The following is an 8,932-nucleotide window of genomic DNA, read 5'->3' on the forward strand; positions in this document are numbered from 1 at the left end:
GATTTAGTTCATGTTTTTGTGGGGTACAATGCAACCTTCTTCTCTGTCTCAGCACAAAATCTTTAATCAATGATGTGTGATATAAGGGGATTCTTTAAAGTGAATGCAAAGAAATGCCAGGTGCAGTGTTAGGGACAGTGTGGGGTAGAACAGAAGCCACATGAGAACCAGGCACATCAGGTTGACTTTTTTTTTTTTTTTTTTTTTTATATCTTGAATGACTCATTTAGAATTCATTCAACAAAAGTGCATTCAAGTCACCTAGTCAGGGCGACTAGAACCAGGCAGATCTAGAGAGAGGTCTCTAGTGGAAATCTGTTGTATTTTTTCTTGTTTCTTTCCTTCTTGAGAAATTCCATATAGTTTGGAGCTGTTGATTATAAAACTCCACTTACGTATCAAGGGAATGGGTATGTGACCCAATAAAAACAGTTTAAAGTTTCTTTCTCTGGAATTTGAATGTTGAGAATTGAAATGTGTTTGGAATTGAGTTACCTAATGTACACCCTAACAGAAGGTTTGTGAATTCATGCTTCTGTGATTCCCAGAAGGTCCCCAGTTCCTCTCCTTCCCAAGGCTATAAATATTCCTTCTTTCTAGTGTGCTTAGGATTCTTTTGTTTGTCACCAAAGAACCTGAACTGTTGAAGCTCTTGTGACCTAAAATCTCTCCCCCATATGCCTACCTAAATTGTTTGGGAAATTTTCACATTAGTGATTCCTTGAGGGTCTACAGTGAAAATAGATGCAATACTACAGCTATTGTATGAAAGTATTGGGGAGGGAATCTCTAGTAAGCTAAAATTAATTACTGAAACATTAGTTGTCATAGATTTATCAGTTCTCATTTATCATTCCTTCATGAAGGGATAGAATATAGAATGGATAGTTTGGGGTTAGAATGAGGCAGTTTTGCACATGACACCCCTCCAGATGAAAATCTCTGGGCAACTGGGAGAAGGGTACAAGGGCATAGGTAGTTGTCGGCTCAGTGGAAGGAGGCTGTTGGAGACAACTACCAATGGTCCTCTATATCCACAGGCTCCACATCCACAAATTCAACCAAGCTTGGACCAAAAATATTCAGAAAAAAAAAATCCAGAAAGTTCCAAAAAGCAAAACTTGAATTTCCCAGGCTCTGGCAAATTTATACATAGTGTTTACATTGTATTTATAGCTATTGACCTAGCATTCACATTTTATTGGGTATTACAATAATCTAGAGATGATTTAAAGTATATAAGGGGATTGCATAAGTTATATACAAACACTATGCCATTTTATGTAAGGGACTCAAGCATCTGCAGATTTAGGTATTCATGGGGTTCCTGGAATCAGTCCCTTGAGGATATCAAGGGACCACTGCATTGTCAACATACTGGTTAGGCCAGTTTAACTTATTGTATGTAGCCAGTAGTATGCCCTCCTATCCAGAACAAATGGCTCAGAAAGAATGTTTTCTGATTTTGTTTTTGTTTTATTTCCCCCCCAGTGATTCTCATGTCCAGCAGGTTTGGGAACCACAGAGTTAAATGACTTCTTATAATAACTTTGCATTAGATTTTACCTTGATATGTTTTTATTGCTCATTTTTAAGTGACATTAGTTTCCTGAGCTTTTAAAAGGTAGTGTGGTTCGGGGTAGATTTTCTAACTTTACTGAGCTCTCTCTTTTGTTTTTGTGCAGTGTTCAGAAATATGGCAGCTAGCGGTCTGAGATTTCCTGGCTCTGTTCCACTCCCCCGTGTTTACCTCGACCTTCTCTTTCCTTTGTAGCTGTTGTTCTTGTCCTACTCAGTTTTAATTCCACTCCCAGCAGTTTCTATTCAGTGTCCCTCCAATGCTGGAAAAGAGCTCTTGTTCTTACTAGAGTTCACATCCGGCTCCCACTTTGTAAGAATCAACTGTGCGTATCTCTTCCCAACTTTGTACTCATGTTAGTAGCTTGCAGTTGGCCATGGCAGGAGTATTTATACCATGGAAATCAGCAAGCACCACAAATTGGACTGTTAAACAATTACCAGCACACCACTGGCTATGCCGCTCTGGCTCTTGAGATCTTACTGGGGAGTTGGGGATTGGAGCTTGTACTCACTGGCACTGGGGTGGACAAAACTACTCCCATTTTGAGCTAATGCCCCTGAATTAGTCTGTCTGCTCTCTGGCAGTTTCTCATTGGCTGTTTAGAGGTTCTCTGGTTCTCCAGGTCCTCAGACACACCACTGCTGCCCACTGCTTTCTCCCTCACAGATGCCACAGCAAGTTTTATGACTGTTGGTTTATCCTCACCCACTTGTATTTTGGGGGTCACAGGGATTCGCTATCACTTAGTTTTATTGCAAATGTGTATGGGATTTTGGTTTTCCTCTACCTGTTTTGATGTGAGGATTCAGAAATTCAAAGACAATGCCACCACTGTATTCGCAGAATCTACAAGTTGGATGACTTCCAAGATTCGTTCTAGCTTTGAAATTGTCTGGGCTCAAATCACTGAAAACTCTTTTGTGAAACAGTGAATTGGACCCAGATCTGTCACTGGCCTCCCATGAACCCCCCAAAGGCCTCCTGGGGCAAGAGCTGGAGGGCTGTTGATCAGTCTCAGCAAAAGCTTTCATAGAAGATCCTTCTTAGCTACCAAGCCAAGCTTCCCCCTTTGAGCTTGATGACCTTTTACCTGCTTCACACAGACTCTGAATTTCCACCAGCTTCCTGGTCACCATTTAACTCATCAGATACTAAAGTAACACAATAAAACAAAACAGGGACTTCCCTGGTGGTGCAGTGGTTAAGAATCCGTCTGCCAGTGCAGGGACACGGGTTCCATCCCTGGTCCGGGAAGATCCCACATGCCGTGGAGTAACTAAGCCCGTGTGCCACAACTACTGAAGCCTGCTCTCTAGAGCCCGTGAGCCACAACTACTGAGCCCACGTGCCACAACCACTGAAGCCCGTACACTCTAGAGCCCATGCTCCACAACAAGAGAAGCCACCGCAATGAGAAGCCCACACACCACAACGAAGAGTAATCCCTGCTTGCTGCCACTAGAGAAAGCCCGCGCGCAGCAATAAAGACCCAACGCAGCCAAAAAAAACAAAAACAAACAAACAAAAAAAACTAAGTTTGAAATCTTTACTCTCCTCATGGACAGCTACTTTTCTGGAACTGCCTCCTCCAGAAAAGAAGATTCCAGGACTCAAGGTCAGGAAATATCTTCTCAGACTTAATGTCAGTTCCTCATTTGGCAAATAACATAATTTTCCACAGAACTGGACTGGAGAAAGGAGTAAATTTACCTTGAACATTGTGGAAAGGTATGTGAGATATAACTTTCAAATAATAATATTACTCTATTAGTCAGAGTTCTCCAGAAAAACAGAACCAACAGGATATACATATACGTGTATATATATATATATATATATATATATATATATATGGAGAGAAACAGAGAGAGAGAGATTTACTATAAGAAATTGGCTCATATGACTATGGAGACTGACAAGATCTGCAGTCAGCAAGCTGGAGACCCAGTAGAGCTGATGGTGTAGTTCCAATCTAGTCCGAGGAGTAGCAGGCTTAAGACCCAGGAAGAGCTGATGTTTCATTTTAACCCTGAAGGTAGGGAGAAAAACAACGTCCTGGCTGGAAGGTAGTCAGGCAGGAGGAATTCCCTCTTATTCAGGGGTGGGTTGGCCTTTTTGTTCTATTCAGACCTTCAACTGATGGAATGAGTTTCATCCACATCAGGGAGAACCATCTGCTTTATTCAGTTTATTGATGTAAATGTTAAACTCACTTAAAAATACCCTCACAAAAACACTCAGAATAATGTTTATCCAACATCCTGTGGGTCAGTCAAGTGGACACATAAAATCAGCCTCACAATTACTAACATTTATTGAGCAACATTTATTGATTGAGTACTTTCCAAGTATTAATTCCTTACAAATGATCTCATTTAATCCTCACAAGCTGTAAAATACTTTCAATTATTCTTCCAATTTTACAAATGAGGAGATTAAAGGTTGAGGTGTTAAATATATTGACTGAGGTCTCATAGTGAGTGAATAGCACACTATAAATAGCACACTATAAAATCTAGGATTTTATACTTTCCTTTCTGTTTTCCTTTCCTTCCTTCCCTCCCTCCTTTCCTTCCTTCTTTCCTTCCTTTCTTCTCTTCCTTTTTCTCTGTTTTCTTTCTTCCTTCCATCACAAATGATGGCCTCAAGAAATGAGCAGATCTTACTTCACATTAGCGAATAGCTCCTTATGTGTTGATTTCTACATAACAGCATTCGATTTGTAGCTGTTGACCCGAAAAAGGATGAATGAAAGCTTCTCATGAGGTAAGAAGTGAGAGAGTTTCTAATCATTCTCCCGTTCCATACTGTGCCAGCATCTCCACAAGAGGCATGAGCAAGATGGTGCTGTTTGAAAAGCTGTCACGTGGAGTCTGGAATGGATCTGCTGGGACTAGGGGCCACTGAGGGCTATGGTTCTGCCTAAATTAGTCAATTCTAGAAGTGGAGAGAGACCAACATTAGCTGTGGTGAATGGTCTGGGAAGTGTCTAGTGGGGGTGAGTCAGGCTCTGGAGAATGGGTGACCTTGCACAGATGAGAGGTATGGGAAGAAAGATATGAGAAGAACATTTCTTTGGGGAGTACACCATACAACATAATAGTGTATAAATAGAAAGTGAAGGGGGAAAATGACTTTTAAATTAGAATAAAAGAAAACCAGTGTGGGGATGGGGGGTATTTGAAGTGAATTCGCTCACCCACTACCAGTTGGAGGTGCTTAGAGTTTTCTCTATTGATGTTATATCTTTTTCACCTTTAATATATCTGTTCAGAAACCATCCATAAGGATACACATGAAGGTGATAACCATGCTTGTGATGGAATCATGGTATGTTTTCTGTTTGCTTACCAGAATTTTTCAGAAATGAGTTTTGTCTTCATATTAAGAAGAGAACAATCAAGGAAACTTCCTTTGTGGGAAAAAAAATCACATTTGCTGTCCAGATGTTTTGACTAAGAATACCAGATATTTAACAACAATTTTCAGGCATCAGAGAAGGAGTCCTAAGTCCTTGGCACCATCACTTGAGCAAAACATTTCATTTTTCTGTGCCTGTTTACTCCATTGAATGGCTTTAGTACTTGACTTTTTGTCTAGATCCTATATCCTCATAAACAAACATGAACTGATTTCAAAATGAAGGGGGAGAAGTTTCCAATGGGCACAAGAGGAAATGTATTCTGCCCTCTCATCCTGGGCTTACAGGTCAGCCAAAAGCCAGACTAACCCAATTGTTATACAGAGAAAATCCTTTATCTCAAGTTACAATGAAAAATGACCTGCAGGTATAATGACTGTAGTTTGATTTCCTAGATTTTTAGACCCAGCAAAGTTGCAGGCTGCCAAGTTCCTTCTTTAAACTTCTTCGCCAAGTTCCTTCCAATGATTCTTCCTCTCATCTCTTGAAAGGTTAACAACATTCACACAACAGAATTTCCCTTGAGTTTCCCAGGTCTAGCTAGCATGCATCAAATAAGATGCACAGGTTCTTTGGCAGGAAGAAATGTGGTAGTGGGCAGTGAGAGGAAGCTTCAGATAAGGCCCAGTGATATCTACAGATCCTTTTCAGCCTGTAGATAGTGGTTCATTTTCTCATCCTTTCCCAACACATAAGGGTAATAATAATATTCATTTATTAAACTCTTACTGTGTTCAGCACCTTGCAGGCATTATCCCATTTAACCATCACCACAACCCAATGATGCAGAACTATTATTCTCCACCCCTAGCAACTGAAGAAACTAATAGGAAACTGATTCTAAGAAATTTTAAATGACAATTTCAGGTTATTCAAGTAGGATACGGAAAAGTTAAGATTCAAATCCAGATCTGCCTGGTTCCAAAGTCTATGTTAATACCTCTGTACTATAAGATCATGTAGCCATGGATATGGAATTTGTGGTTTTACCAGTATTTATTCTCCCACTCTCAGCTCCCTCCCGACCCCACCTTGACAACCACTTCTATTTGTATCTGTTTTTATAAAATAGGTATTTTTGTTTTGTGAGTAAACTTGAGTAAATATTACTTTACATTACATTAGCATTACCTTTAAGACACATCCACGTTGCTATTTGTGTGTTTAACGTGCTGTTTCTAACCATTTCATAGCACTCTGGGTTGTACTTCCAACCACATTTTACCCATTCTGCCTGCAGTGATGGACACCCAAATTACCTCCAACTCTCTGAAGAGTTCAGTTTTATTTTTCTCCACAGAGTACATTAACCATTAAATAATCTATCCTCTCCCAATTTAGCAGATATTAATATTGCTACCTCAGCTTTCTCTTGATTCATATTTGTATAGTATACTTTATTCTAACCATTCATTTTCAATTTTTATGTAGTAGTTGTGGTGCACGGGCTTAGTTGCTCCGCGGCATGTGGAATCTTCCCGGACCGGGGATCGAACCCGTGTCCCCTGCATTGGCAGGTGGATTCTTAACCACTGCGCCACAAGGGAAGTCCATTTCCTTAATTCTTTAAAAATACTACTTCATTGTCTTAGTGAGTCCAGTGTTGTTATTGAGAATTGCAATGCCACTTGACTTTTGTTCCTTTTCAGGTGATCTTTCTTACTAGAAATTTTTAGAATTTCCTCTTTTTCTGTATGTGCTCTAGATCCACTTTCTCCTTAACTCTCTTGCTTGTTCCCTGATAAGTTTTTTTCCAGACTGAGATGTGTCATCTTTCTTTAACTATGGAAAATGTATCTTTATTATTTCTTCCAATGTTTCTCCTTTGGGGATTCCCATTATTCAAATATTGATACTTCTACATTTATTCTTCCAATCTCTTAGATTTTTAAAACAATATTTTCTCATTTTGTTCTTTCTTGTTGGCCTTTTTTGAGAGTTCCCCAATTGAATATTCCTACTCACTAATTTTTTTAAGCTATGTTCCCATCCTGTAGTATTTCTCATCTACATAGTCTTTATTCCAGCATTATATAGAATTAGTTATACACATAATTCTTTGTTGTGATTCTTATTAGTGCCCTGTAGTACAAAACATTCCTTTCCCTTCTTAAGGACACATAGGATGATTATTTTAAATTCTTGATCTGTCTGTTTCAAAAATTCTGTTCAGTGCGCTGTCTTCCTTTTATAGACCTCAATGTATCCTTATTTTGGCATATGAGTTCATGTCCCCTGGGGGTAATGGATACTCTCTAGTGCTGTGTGTTGTGGAAGCACTGAAGATCTGGCCCCAGTCTGTGTTCCTCAAGGCACATTTCAAATGAGTGGTGGGGATAAGCCCCAGACATTGCAGAACCACTGATGACCATCCTGTTTGCTGCCACTTGACCAGGAGACTCTCCTGACCAAGACTGCACAATTAAACTGCTGGGAAAACAACAGCACCTGGAGAAAATATTGCCGGGCCACCAGTTTGGGGTTTGAGAATGGAGGTTTGTTAGAATAATTGTCAGTGTATGATTGGTCAACCTGCAACTCTTTTCGTGAACAACGCACCGGGGTAGGGCTTTTGCAGTGTCTCTCCTCCCACTACCCCCTGCAACCATCCTTCCCTTGCAGGCTTCAGCCCTCATCCAACCTCATCCCTGCGTCTATCCCACATCCCTTGGTCCAGGGCATCCTTCAGACTCCTCAGGGATTTCTCATAGCTTTTTTTTCCTGAATTGTTCTTCAAATTTATGCTTTAGTCATTTTTCTAGTGTTTTTTGATTTAAGAAGAGGAATTCAACAACCTATGACAGTTTGCCATGTTGCCAAGCAGAAAAAAATTGGACTTGTTAAAATGCTATGCAAATATAAATTATGATAATAAGACAAATACATGATAATTATCTAACAACGAAATTCTGAGAGCTCAAAAAAAGAAAAGGAGATTACTTACGCAAATTGGTTATTTTGTGACATATTATTTGTTATTGACCTAAAATGACTGTGGGAAGTTAGTTTTGTTTTTTTTTTTCCAAACAGTTTAAATGTCTGAGAAGAAGAAGGCTGGACAATAAATGCTAGAGAAGCAGTGACAGGTGATCAGATGATGCCAAGGTTTTCTCTTTGAGACTCACGGGCAACTCCACTGTCTTCCCTGTGCAAATATTGAATCTTTCCCTCTTGAGACTGGACATCATCTTGCTGGGTTTGCTCCCTAGATGATATAACAAATGCAAGGTAACTCCTGGAATGATGTAACTCAAACAAAACAATGAACACCAGTGCTCAATGTTTCTCTTCTGAGAAATCTCATCAGACTCCAGGCCCTTTCCCCTACTTTTCTCAGGACCTCTCAGCTAATTAGATAGGAATCTATGCACACTTCCTGCGGGCCTCAGTAGTCCTCCCTCACAAAACCCTGGAAGCTTTAGAATCAAAGGTCTGCATGTTAGCCCAGATAATCACAAAAGGCAAGACCTGGCAAAGGAGAGATTGGTTAACCAGTCACAAAATCATAAGTAGCTCTGACTCCTCCCCTCCCATAGCAGAATCCACACGTAGATGTGATGAGGGTCCTCGATCTGGAGATATAGCAGAGATATCTACTCCCAGCCATTGCCATGAACTAGTCACACACCCACAAGCCAGGTCACTTCACCTCTGGAAGCTTCAATGTCCAAATCAACTTAGAACTGTTGTGAGTACAGATTGCGTGTGAAAGCATTTCAAAACTGATGAAGTACCAGATATGCTTGTATTGAATTAGTATTATTATTAAATAAACAGGGTTCGTCTCCCCAAACATAAAGACTTGTCCCTAGGTCTACACGTTCTGTAGAAATAACTTTCCTACACGCTTCCCGATGCCTAGAAATCTGAAAACTCCTTTCCTTTACATTGAGATCTAAAGTATAAATCTGCATGAGTGGGGATCTACT

This window comes from Globicephala melas, chromosome 1 (assembly GCF_963455315.2).
Source record: "Globicephala melas chromosome 1, mGloMel1.2, whole genome shotgun sequence".
Classification (NCBI taxonomy): Eukaryota; Metazoa; Chordata; class Mammalia; order Artiodactyla; family Delphinidae; genus Globicephala; species Globicephala melas.